Source organism: Megalobrama amblycephala, linkage group LG1 (genome assembly GCF_018812025.1).
Source record: "Megalobrama amblycephala isolate DHTTF-2021 linkage group LG1, ASM1881202v1, whole genome shotgun sequence".
NCBI classification, from domain to species: domain Eukaryota; kingdom Metazoa; phylum Chordata; class Actinopteri; order Cypriniformes; family Xenocyprididae; genus Megalobrama; species Megalobrama amblycephala.
Window position 1 is genome coordinate 48,309,233 of NC_063044.1, and position 13,756 is coordinate 48,322,988.

Here is a 13,756-nt window from a genome sequence, read left to right on the forward strand (position 1 = left end):
ATGAATAGTTATATAGGCCATAGGCCCCGCCCGCTGGTATTCGCTTAACGACTGACATTTGCCTACTCTAGATGTGAGCACTGTGTCGTGTCAAAAGCAAATAGAACAAATAATCACTGACGATGTCTGCACTGGATATAGTATACAGATGCATGTTCAGTTTCTGACATACTGCACGGACTTGAGTCTGTTGACAACAGGACAAATGGAAGAGTGAAAAAACACTCACTTTGACATGTCCAGTTTAAACAGCTCGTTTGCATCTCTGTACAGACTTCAGAAGGATCCCAGTATCGTAAACAAGTGGATGTTTTATTTTAATGCCACCCGGATCGCATTGAAAGACTATAGCCATGTTTCCACCACAGGAACTTTCCCCAGGGACTGACTTTGGGGTGGTACTCGGTGTGTTTCAACTGCAGGAACCAGGGTCTAAATGAAGTTCCGGGTAAAAATTTCCACCTCAAAAAGTCCCTGCTCGCAAGGTAGTACTTTTTAAAAGTTCAGGAACTTTTGGGGGTGGGACTTGGGTGCTGAACATGCTAATTGGTTGAGTTCATGCAGCATTTTGATTGGTTGACTCCACACAGCATTTTATTTCAACCACCATTTTTCATTTTTCACAAGTCTGTTGCGGTGCGTGCAGTAAGAGTTGTTTGCTACTCAAATCACAATGGAGTTTAACAAATACGACCGATGGACTGACAACGAGGTTCAGGCGGAGGATGAAATCCAGCAGGAACTGGAAAGTTGCGCCCAATCCTACGTCACCAGAATAAATCTTCACGACTTTAGACTGCGATGGAAACGCAGACCGCAACATGCCTAAGGGAAAAAAGTTCCTGGCAAAAAGGTTCCTGGGACAAATTTCGGTGGAAAAGTGGCTTATATGTTTGTTCGGAGCATTTCGTTTTGTAAACGAGGCACTGTGTAATGGAGAGTTAGCAAAGAAACTTTTGTTGAAAGATGAAGCCGCTAACTGTATTCGATTTGACAGCAGCTGCATCACAAACCGTAAGTAAGTGATTTCATAATGCTTTGTCTGTAAATGATGGTTTTGTATGGATAATACATTCAAAACACTTACTCGCATTCAATAGCGAGTGGGCATTGATACTCTATGCAGTGACATTATCCAATCATAACAGTGGTTGTTTACTGACACGCCTTAAAGGAGCCACCCACTTAAAAACAGATCATTTTAGACAGAGGGTCAGAATGAAGGAACAAAACAATCATTTTTCTGCATATATATTTGTTTTTTGTGCAGAAAAACTTTATTAACATCATAAGCGAACCTCAAGGAACATTTTAAAATAATTTTAAAAATCCATGCCATGACCCCTTCAACATTTTGCAGACTCTGCAAGAGGTATGTAAATTTATGACCACAATTGTATTTTCTATTCATCTGTTTTCAAACAAAATTGTCAGTCAGTCCTCAATAACAGTATGATTTAAAAAGAAAAAGATACAGTGCTCATCTCTCTCTTAACATACACCAAGGAAACAAAGAATTGTTAGCTGCTAGGATGCAATAACGCTCAGTAATAGCCATCTCCCACATTGTATTGATCTCTTGGTTTCACCGACGGGAGTCACGCAGGCTGCTGTAAGCAGACGTGGCAGATCCAGAAAAAGCGATTAAGGAGGAGTCAATGGCACAGTGCAATCGCAGCACATTGCTGCAAGGCCATCGGGAGCAACGCTGCCTGGAGCGGCCGGTAAGCCTCCTATCTCTGGCACCCACAAAGAATGGCGAGTGACATTTCTCAGCTTCCCCTTCCTCCTCTTCTTCTCCCTCCTGTCTTTCGTGTCCCAGGCCCCCCTCATCACTTCACCTTCACTAATTACCAGGAGAGCCAGAGGACTCCTGGAGACCAAGGCGGATGTAAGGATAAACTAGAAGACGAATGCTGTTTGTTGTCTTTCATTATGGATAGTTAGTAAATGTTTTGGCGTGGTAGGAATGTCCCAAATCACATTTACTTAAATCTAAACTCAAAGTAGCTTAATAGCATTTGTAATCCAAAAACTCTTGCCGTGAATAGTCCCATGAGACTGAGCTAACTTCTGTTTTGGCACCAAAGAGTGGTTTCAGTTCCCCTTTTCTACCTTTTACATATCACCATACTTCCCCAGTTCATTTATCACATTTTGTATTACAAGTTATGTTTAAATATGCAAAATGAAGCATTATCTAATTAAAAATGCACACATTGCATTTCCAGAACAGAAATCATTGGATAAAGCCAAATTCACAATTTTTAATTTTGTTGACATAATAGAGTAAAAGGATTTTAAAGAGGGAATTTGCGATATTTGTCACTAAATATTAGTAGCATCTAGCGGTAAGGTTGCGAACTGCAACCAAAGGCGCTCACCCCTCCCTTTCGGAGAAGCTACGGTGGCCGTCTGGCCGACACAAGACAAAGATGTCGTCGTCTGAGACAGCAGAGAGTAGCCAGTGAAGCAATGAGGTTTCTTCTTACTTCTAACAAAGAATGTCTCTGCTTCTAATAAACCAGACAACTTCTACCACTACTACTACTACTTCGTGTGTATTCAATGTAGTGACGATGCAAGCTGCCTCTAAAAACACAAATGATTTAGAAGAGCAACAACATGTGACTAACGCGCTCTGTAGAGTGTTTGTCCGTTTAGGGCTGCTGTAGAAAAATGTCGGCGAATGTGTATAAAATAAATGTGTATTTTGGATGTTTTCTTTCTACAATTTTGAAAGAAGCAGCAAAATAGCACAAAATCAAAATCTTGACCAATGCATGAATAAAACAGTGACTATTTTGTCTTGACTTATAACAATTTGTCCTGAAAGTAAACAATCAACTCAGGGTCAGATTAATAGATAGACACCCAGCGAGATTATACTCAAGGGTGGAGGTGGTAGCATGCAACATGCAGCCTTGCGTAAAGGAAATTCAATTTAGATTATTGCACCGGTCTGCTTTTGCCACCCATGGGACTAAGGGGCTAGAAAATCACAGACTTTGGGAGTTTAATAAGGAGTCTTGGTCGACTGTAGCGTATAATCTCCATGTTGATGAAAAGCATGAATGTGGCGACACGCCCTGTGTTTGTTTGTACGTTTAATTGTACGAAGCAGCTCGCCACAGGCCCGGGCAGCTCTTTTGTGGAGCCTGAACATGGGAGATCTCATTTTGATGTAGCCTTGAGGATTTATTGATAAGCAATTGCTTGAGGAGGCTTATGAAAAGCTGTCTCATTCATCAAAAACATGCTTCCAGCAGAGCGGGCCATTTGATTGGAGCTTGGTGATCTCACAAAGCCTGATTTCTATAAATGGGAAATGGTTCCTTGGTTACCTAATATCTACCTCAGCAGACATTGATGGAAGAGTTGTCTTCGAGACGTTGGCAGATTGTTTTGGCTGAGCGGATGGGGCCTCATGGGAGTTTTGAGTTTCATTTGCAAAATCTGCACAGTCTAATCATTGCGATAATATAGTGTGAAGCAAAGGCTGGTTTCACATTCTCTGAATCTGCCATAAAAGCAATTTAGAAGCATTTTAGAATATGTCCGTGTAGAGGAGCTGATTGCACAATTTGTCATCTAATGTCTGGAGATGCATTTATGGCAACGAGAGGATTTTTCCAGCAGTTTAGTTACACATTTGCCACCTATCAGATTCCCTGTTTTCTCTATGTACTCTCTTGACCTCATAATCTATGGGCAAAAACTGAACACAAACAAGTGAAGAACAGTTTTAAGTCTTGGACTTTTTGTCATTTTTTTGGCACATTTGACATTATATGTACATCTTGCTTACAATTATAGTTAGTTTTTACAGCTATAACAACCACAAACACTCGAGGAGAGATGGTAACGTTTCCTTATTATACTCTATAAAACATTTGAAACTGTGGCACATAAACTATTATGTAAACAAGCCTCTAAGAAGACATCTGTCTTAATCAAGGAGTATAATGTTATGTCCAGATGGCCTGGCTTTTAAGCTACTATTTTAAATTCAATGGTAATTTATTGGTGCTGCGAAGACACTATTATTGTTGCTCATACTTACGGGTAAGGATCTGAACAAACCCGTAATCCTAAGTATTAAACTTTGGAGAATAATTTGCACCATTTGTGCTATGGACATGAGTGATACCTCAAATCATACGGCTTGTTGAGGAAAGGGCTTGTGGTTTTTGCATTTGACAAAAATCCCATATATACTTACATTGAAGGTGGGACCAGATAGTTTTTATGTATTTATTTAGAATGGTTTGAATTTATATATATAAAAAAGGTCAAAACATACAAAAACGAGTGGGGCTTACAATCTGAGAAAAAAAAAAAAGTCAAAAATAAACAGTATGGATTAAGGATTTGGGGATGGGTTATTTTGACTTTGGCCAATAAAAAACACCCCAGCAACACCCCCATCGATAGCTGTCTAAAATCAATCTGCATTGAATCTGCAGTTAGCCCAAGCCCATGCCACGTCCGAGGTGGTCAAAATGAGGAAATCTGATCGGAAACATTTTGTTTTCCGCATTAAATTTGCTTCCAATTAGTAGTCATTCCACCGTGTGTAACGTCTCAGAGATTCTGCCAGCAAACCCATCCAGTTGACATATCAATCAGAGCAGTTAGACTTTTACTCAATTAAGTGTTGGCACTAAGCAACTAGAAATTGAATCTATTTCGCATTAGGCGCTTTCTTTGTTAATGCTTTGTCCAGTGCATCCGACAGGCCTCGTCTCACCGTGCCAGAGCCGTCTAAGATGCACATTCTTCAAAGCGGGATGGATTGCATACAGTAGGTCTAATGGTAAATTTCCCACTGAATTTTCCGTCTTTAATCTGAATTACTCACTTGACTTATACCAGTGAGAATCACAGTTCTTAGTTGTTAAACCATGTGTTATGTTCTTTGTGTTAAGTTTGTGGGGTTTGTAGATCATTAAATAATCTTCTGAGAAAATTCGTACAAATGTGCACTTTTGTGAGTCAGAGAGTGAAGTTTGAAGGAAAGCAGTGTTCCAGAACTGCAAAAGCCTGGCTTGTTTATGTGAGATACAGAGTTTCTTAAATATCTGTAGCAAGATGCATATTCAAAAAATCCATATATGGCCTCAGAGGCAGCATTTTATAAGAAACATTTACTGAATTCTTTCTGTTGTGTTTTTCCCCCTTTGATCAAGGCAATTACCAGAAAACAGATCCCAAATAAAGCACATTTTATGCATTGGCCTGTTCTCAGTCGGTCATTCTGAACATTTTTTACACCTTAAAAGATTTTACACAGAAATGTTTTTGATTCATCCACAGCACATGGAGTCCAAAGAGTCCATTAAACCGAGCAATCTACAAATTCCTCAGAAATGCCAAGGACGTCCATTTACAACTCTTAGCCCTCAGATAATCAGAGAGTGTTGGCCTATAATCCATTAATACCCTTTTCATCCTTAAGTGTCAAATATAAAGTGGAAAACATGAGTAATGATGCAGAGGTTGGCATTAGCTTCAGAAGGGCTTTGATGCCCATAGGCAAGTTTGAGCAACAGAAGATCATATAAGATCAATGACTCAACTTGTCCTACAAAAAAAAAATAAACAACACATTTGGCACATTTGATGTAGACCCCCATCTTAAATATCTTTAGTGATAAATGTAAGTAACAGAACTGCTGAGTAAGTCTTTTAAATATAAATTTTAGAGACTCAATTAAGAAAATGAACCCAATTTTAAAAAATATTGAAACATGGTGTAAAAGTCAGCATTAATCTATTATTAATTATTATTCTGCATCAGGCTCAAGTGCAGCGTGTGTGGAGAATGGGAGGCAGACGTACTCCCCGCCTCCTCATGAATAATGCAAAATAGCTCCGCCCACCAAGCGCAGAAGCTGTTGCAGAGCGGCTGTATGCGCACGGCGTCTTCAAATGATACCAGAACCGCGTCGCTACGGTTGATACACAGAGAGGTCCTTCCGTCTGTGCACGCGACGGGGCTGCGCTCCTGATTTATGCTGATCTTCTGATCACAGATCTTTACATTTGCCTCGTGCTGGCTGGTAAGCACGAAAACTAGGAGTTACCGTTCAATAGGAAAGGAAAACAGAAGGACGAAGCGTTTACACTTGGCGAAGGTGTTCTTCATCTCCAGCGGTTCCTGATACACGGACACCAGCTTAGAAGAGCAGCAGATCCAAATTCATACGACTGCATATGAACATAACGGGTAGGTCCAATCTCCAAACGACTATATGGTGTAATATACAGCGTGTTGACATGAAATGGGCGACGGTTACGCGTCGTTTCCTAGCGGCGTTCATCGTGTTTGATGAATCAAAATCAATGAACTATTCTGTTTATTTACAACGTTATGAATAGGCTAATATCTGAGTGCTGGTTGGACCGTCAAGACCTTCAGCTCTAATGTTCCTCCTTTGAAAGCATTTCATGTATCTCCCACAGCTCTTATTTGGCAACAGTGTTGCGCGTGCAGTGTATGGCACAGACGCATGGCAGGTTTGGGGCGTTCATCAATTGGTTGTATTAATTATTCATTAATATATATTTTATTAAATGTATTATAAATGAATCAATTTTTATAAATGTTAGATTTTGGGATATATATATATATATATATATATATATATATATATATATATATATATATATATATATATATATATAAAAAATCTGGCTTTTTATAAATTTATATTACTCCAAGGCATTTATAAAAAGTAGTAGTTCAGATGGGTCCGCTATTATCATAACTGCATGTAAACATCTCAGTGGGGTTTCCAGTCCTCCTGGAAATTTGTTCAGATATACTGATACATAGTATCATCCTTCAATTGTTATTAATCGGAGAATGTGTTTGTATCTCATGAGACTTGGAGATTTGAGGTGGGAAACCCTCCTTACGTGTAACCCATCATTATTGTGTGCATGCAGAATTCATGCAGCGAACAGAACAGGACAATTCCTTCTGCATCAGCACTGACTGGGGCGCAATGTGGGAATTCAGACCACAACTGTGTATTGACGTCCTTGGCCTTGTCATCTTTAGATCACCGATTGGCTTTCATGCAGCTGATCACCTGCTTTACTACCAGCCTAATGTTAAGTAGTCTTTGGCAGGTGTGGCGCCACACTTTTGAACTTGAGTGCCAAAGAATTTACCTTAACTTATCATTGGCCCATAAGCACACCTTGATGATGGCTCTTCTAGCCGTAACGGGTTGATTGTGGTTTTTAACATAATATCCTTATTCCAACAAAGGCTTTTAATTGTATACTTCATGCGATTGTCGTTTATATGTTCATAGACGGTTATCCCTTCTTCAGAGGGAATTTGCATTGATGCATAATCCAAAATGATCCCACATTTTGGAAAAAATAAAATAGGTGTGGCACTCATTCTTAGAAGTGATTAGCGTGCTTAATATTTATTTCTCCATGATTGGCTGTCCGTAATAGCAGCTGTGGTGGAGTGATTAAGGATTTCAGTGTGCCGTCTGGGTTTTGGGGGCTTGAGACTTTTCAACAGAAAATCATCTCAGCTGTGTCTCCGGCAACCACATGAGAAATGTCTTCCCTGGTCTAGGGGGCATCAGCTGAGAAAATCACCCGATCGTAATTAAACGCTGCAAATTGATTCACCGGCTGGCCGGTGTAGTGTGTGTGTGTGAGCAGGATGAATAGGCCCAGGAGTCCTTAACTAAACACCAGTGAAGTAGGAGAACTTTTGCTCTTGTTTTGGAGAGAAGAGGTATATTTTCTTATACGCCGCATTTCAGCCACAAGACAAGTGAAATTCAATTCAAAATCGAAGGAAGCACAAAGGGCCTGGAGAAACCGATAGATTTGACACAGTTTAAATTGGTTTTCCCAAAGTTAATTTCAGAGCGTGTTGTTTTGACCCTGAACAATGAATAGGGTTGTCACTTTTCAGATCGAATCTTGAAGATTTGTCTTTCATAACTTCCTTTACACAACTAAAGAAGAATTCTTGAAGCCCTTGAAACCTAGCAGCCATTCAAACATGCTAGAATTTGTTCTGCGTTCTGCGTGTTGTTTACATTGAATGGAATGGAGGGACATAATGTCATTCTCATATTTTAAAATAAGCATCTTGTGTCATCCAGCGGTTATTCGAGTATCAGACAGAAGGCTTGTCGCTAAGGCAACGATTCGCCACAAAGGCGAGCATGCCAGGTGTTGCTCTTTAACATTTGTGCCTTTGAAGCTTCCGCACCCCTATGGGGACATTTTATGGGGTCTGTTTTTGTCCTTTTTGCTGCACATGGCCAGGCACACATTGTCTCTGCTTGCCATATGATTGTAACCAGGATGCTTGTTGGGTGGGGATTTGAAAGTACCCCCTATGAGCTTTATTATATATTTGTAGGGTCCTATGAAATCCATATTTTTTAAATTAATTATAATGGTTAAATACAATTTTTTGTAATCAAAAGGATGTTTAATAATTAGTTGAATTCATAAAACTTTTAACAATTTAATATTTTATTACAATTTTAACAGTAATTGTGCCCTTTCACCCCCAGAAATTATATACGCTGTACAATATTCATATATTTCTGTCATAATTTCTTCACGTTAAACCAAACCTTTATTTTGGCTGGTTATAGTGAAGATCATTGAGTGTATTTGTGTTTTGGCCGATACACATGCAGACTTTGTTTAAATAGCAGTCTTTTTGTGGTTTAATATTCACAGACCTATAGTACATATCACAATTTAAGTGTACAGCTTTTTGATTTATTCTACCAAATTGATATTCTGCGTTATATAGTAAATTACATTGACTGGATTCTGTGATTCTGTCCATGTTTTCTGCCTCACGGAAATCATAGTGACCCTATATTTGTGTGTGTGTGTGTGGATTGGAAACTAATGAAACAATTTCATTAATTGTCTATTACGTCTGTGGAATTTATCAATTAAAAAAGGCGGAGTCTGCAAATGCAAGGCGGAGACTATGAAACACAAGCAGAGTCCTGTGGTGAATTGCTGGGTTTTGGTCCCCCAACTTTTGCTCTCTAGACCGGGGTCACTTTAATTATGTGAGAAGCAACAGATGTAGGGGAGCTTAGAGTGGTGTGCAGCTGTGGAAACCCACGGTGATTTAAACGCATTGAAATGTCTTGCCTCATCTACCGCCACACTTCATAGTTGATTGTGTGTTAATTCTTGCTTTCACATATCATTTTTTTTTTCTTATATGTCTTATTCCACTCACATAACCAGGCATTAGACTATTTTTAATCTTCCCTCCTTGGGTTTTGGGGATTTAATCATCAAAATGACTTTTTGATGCCTGAAAGCTTCAGTCATCACCCTTATCAGGATTCTCAGTGATGTCTATCTTAGCCAGACAGAAAAATGCTGAAAATAGAACGGCTTGATACAAGACGCTTCTCTTCCAGAAGACTGTTTCATATGGTCTGTTGTTCAGAAAAGCAAGGTATTTATGTTGGTTCCTTGTGATTTGGATGGTACTTTTGCTCTGGGTTGAGTTTTATAGCCTTTCATCAACATCACACTGGGTTTTTGGGATCAGATTCTGCAGTCCAGGTGGGTTCCGTTCAATTCCCACCCTGATCCTAAAGGATCTGCTTCACCAGCCCCCACAGGCTGATCAGAGAAAACTCCAAACTCCAGGGGCGCCTGAGGTCTGTCTCCAGACTCGAATTTTCTCATTTCTCCCATACATTCCTGTGGGTATGATTTAATTAACCTATTTGTCAGTGGCAATCTGCTCTCTCTGATATCTGTGATGGAGCTGCAAAGTGAGGAAGTTTGGGTCATCAAATGCATCAAATGTCAGGGCCGGCCTGGAAATTCTGTGTTTGTTTTGGCTCACTGCCATGCCATTGTCTACTGTCAGTTTAACCCAGTGTTCAGGCCAGCATTGGTTAGTTTGGTCCATGGAGACCAGGCACTAGGGAGTTTTCATTAAGCGAACATCTACAGTAGACTATTTTATTCTTAGATCATACCCAGGATGCTTCCTGAGCCAGTGTTTGTATTAGTCAGGGATACATAAAAACTCTTATGATGATGTTTGATAAAGCTGTCTTGGTCAGCTCATTAACACCCCCAAGGCTTTGCTTTTTGGTTTAGCTGGTGTTTTGTTGTCTTGGTGTTAGCTAATTAACCCTTTTAAAATGCATATGTTGTTTTTTAGGGCATGTGAAGCTTGACAATTGGTTTATAGCCATATGCAAGATCTGACTATAGAATTTGTTACAGGAAAACAGGAAGCTGACTAAAGTGACCTAAATGCTTTCATTATTACCTTTATGATTCATGGAAAATGATTTTAGATTAACATTATCTGCATGAGGATTTTCTGTTGTGAGGTTTCCATTATCTCATTTGTTGTAGGCTAATCGTCATGAACAACATGTTTTTTGGCAAAGATATTTACATTAAAGGTGCCCTAGATTCAAAAATTGAATTTATCTTGGCATAGTTAAATAACAAGTGTTCAGTACATGGAAATGACATACAGTGAGTCTCAAACTCCATTGTTTCCTCCTTCTTATATAAATCTCATTTGTTTAAAAGACCTCTGAAGAACAGGCGAATCTCAACATAACACTGACTGTTACGTAACAGTCAGGGTGTACGCCCCCAATATTTGCATATGCCAGCCCATGATCCCAACATTATGAAAGGCATAAGACAAGGGCAGCCAGTAACATCTGGATGTGCACAGCTGAATCAACAGACTAGGTAAGCAAGCAAGGACAACAGCGAAAAATGGCAGATGGAGCAATAATAACTGACATGATCCATGATATCATGATATTTTTAGTGATATTTGTAAACTGTCTTTCTAAATGTTTCGTTAGCATGTTGCTAATGTACTGTTAAATGTGGTTAAAGTTACCATCGTTTATTACTGTATTCACGGAGACAAGAGAGTTGTCGCTATTTTCATTTTTAAACACTTGCAGTCTGTATAATGCATAAACACAACTTCATTCTTTATAAATCTCTCCAACAGTGTAGCATTAGCCGTTAGCCACGGAGCACAGCCTCAAACTCATTCAGAATCAAATTTAAACATCAAAATAAACACTGTACTTGCGCGATTAGACATGCTGCATGACGAACACTTTGTAAAGATCCATTTTGAGGGTTATATTAGCTGTGTGAACTTTTTTTATGTTGTTTAAGGCAAGCGTGAGCTCTTGGGCGTGGAGCACGAGATTTAAAGGGCCACACACCCTGAATTGGCTCATTTCTAATTATGCCCCAAAATAGGCAGTTAAAAAAATTATTTAAAAAAATCTATGGGGTATTTTGAGCTGAAACTTCAGACACATTCAGGGGACACCTTAGACTTATATTACATCTTTTTAAAAAAAGTTCTAGGGCACCTTTAATGTTGAGTTTCTAACCCTCGTGTCATTCCAAACCTGTATGATTTTCTTTCTCCTGTGGAACACAAAAGAGAATTTTTTTGCAACATTTTTTTCCATAAAATAAAAGTCGTTTCAGTGTTGTTTGAACCTCAACATTCTCAAATACCTTCTTTTGTGTTCCTCTGAAGAAAGTCATACAGGTGTGGATTGAAGTAAATGAAAGACATCCTTTTAAATTTTGCTCCGTTTTTCACACAAAGCTACTTCTTGGAATATAGCACACAAGTCATTTGGGCTATTTCATATACTTTATTTTGGTGCTTGCCACTGTCGTCATTCACTTTCAATTTTTCCAAAAGAGCGATGTTTTTCCAAAAAAGAAATCACCTTTTGTGTGGAAAAAAGAAAGTCCTACTAGTTTGGAACAACACAATGCTAAGTAAATAATGAATAACAAGTGAATTATTTCTTTAAACAAAAGTAAATTGTTGATTGAAAGGCGACCAGACAACTTGTTCACAAGGAAATGATTGTGAATATGAGCACCTTTTACTGAAGCCACATCATTTGCTTAGTATATTTGCCTAACGAGTCAGGTTTCTACACCTTCAACAACCTGCATATCCCTGTTTGCTTATGTACAGCATTCAGCAGTTCCCACACTTCCTTTCTGTTGAATGAAAAGTCATTTTTCCCTAGCCTACTGTTTCCTTATTGATGGCACTTCACCATAAACACACTTTAAAGGGACAGTTCACACAAAACTGGAAATTCGTTCATCATTTACTCACACTCAAGTTGTTCCAAACTTGTATGAATTTCTCTCTTGTTTCTTCTGCTGAACACAAAAGAAGATATTTTGAAGAATGTTGGTAACCAAACAGTTGAGAGACCCCATTGACTTCCATAGTATTTTTATTTTTATTTGTATTTTTTTCCCGTACTATGGAAGTCAATGGGGCCCTGGGCCTGTTTGGTTACCAACATTCTTTAAAATATCTTTTGTGTTCAGCAGAAGAAAGAAATTCATACAGGTGGGTTCATAAACTTGAGGGTGAGTAAATGATAAATTCATTCTTTTTAATACATTTTCATCTTTGGGTGAACTATCCTTTCAAGTCCTCTTATTGCAAATATTGTTAGTCCGGAAAACATCTTACCATAGCCACAATCTGTTACCTAGAAGTATTTGTTTAGTTAGTTAGCTTGAGCTGTTTGCTTTGAGAAGCACCTCTTGAGTGGATATCCTGCTGATGCAAACACAAGCATGTGACTTGAAATACCCTTACTAATCTTAAACCTGTTAAACAAGCCTTTTATAACTTTTTATTGTCATAGATCATGTATGACATGTTTGTAATGTCCACATGCATTCTCTGTAAAGCTGCTTTGAAACTTTATGTATTGTGAAATGCGCTATACAAATAAATGTGAATTGAATTGAATTGAAATAGATAATAGATTAAGATAAACATTCTTGGTAAAAGAAGAGAGAAATGTCCGGATTCAAACCTATGTTTCCCACGTGATCACCACAACTCAAATGTTTCTGGGAGCAGTTGCTTTGACCATAGACATTATATACATCTTAGCTAGCGTATATGTCATTTAGCATCTGTGGCTGGAAGCAAGCTTCCTCCTATAATGTTGGAGACATAGCATTTCCTTTGTAAAGACCAGGCCTTATGTACTGTCACCTCCAATGGAGAGGACGACTGGAGCCCTCTGATTTGATATGATGGCTCTTTGACTTCATTTCTTTTCATTGTATTGCACACACCATCTCCTCCTCACTGTGGTTTTAGGTTGAATACCCCCTGCAAGCTTCTAGTACGTTATGCCGGTGGCGTGTGTTGCAGCGGCTGCAGGTTAACTGCAGGATCCATCTCTGATCTGACAAGCTTTCGCTGGATGAAACCAACCACCCAAAGAAGCTTTGTTCAGTGTGAAGTCTGTTATTTCTTACACTCCAGATCCAGCTGCTGGAATGAGAGTAGAGCTTGTCTCCTTATGCTATAGAGACTGGTGAATCATTTTGAAATCATTTATTAAAATGAATAGGTGGTCAGAACCTATATCTATACCTATATTGTAGGAACTGTAATGGCATTTAAAGTACTTTAATCTATCTGTCTGTCGTCTATCTGTCTGGGGTGTAATGGTACACAAACTTGACGGTTCGGTACGTTCTTCGGTATTGAAGTTACAGTTTGGTATGGATTCGGTTCAGCTGGGGGGAGAAAACTAAACATAAAATTGCTTCTTTTTTTTAATTCTTTTTTTAAAATTAAACAGTGGTGTATTTAACAAGTTGATTGATGATAAAAAAAAAAAAAACCTGCCTCAGCTAATGCTGTAAACTA

General features: G+C 38.8%; 1 protein-coding gene across 3 annotated transcripts in view; it reads left to right on the forward strand.

Annotated features, from left to right (window-relative positions):
- The first annotated feature begins 5,877 nt into the window (after positions 1-5,877).
- tanc2a (tetratricopeptide repeat, ankyrin repeat and coiled-coil containing 2a) overlaps positions 5,878-13,756 on the forward strand; it is a 173,275-nt gene continuing 165,396 nt past the window's right edge. For all 3 annotated transcript variants that reach the window (XM_048197802.1, XM_048197794.1, XM_048197811.1), the window contains exon 1: positions 5,878-6,229. The gene's annotated coding sequence lies outside the window, so the exon portion shown is untranslated. The remainder of the gene's footprint in view (positions 6,230-13,756) is intronic.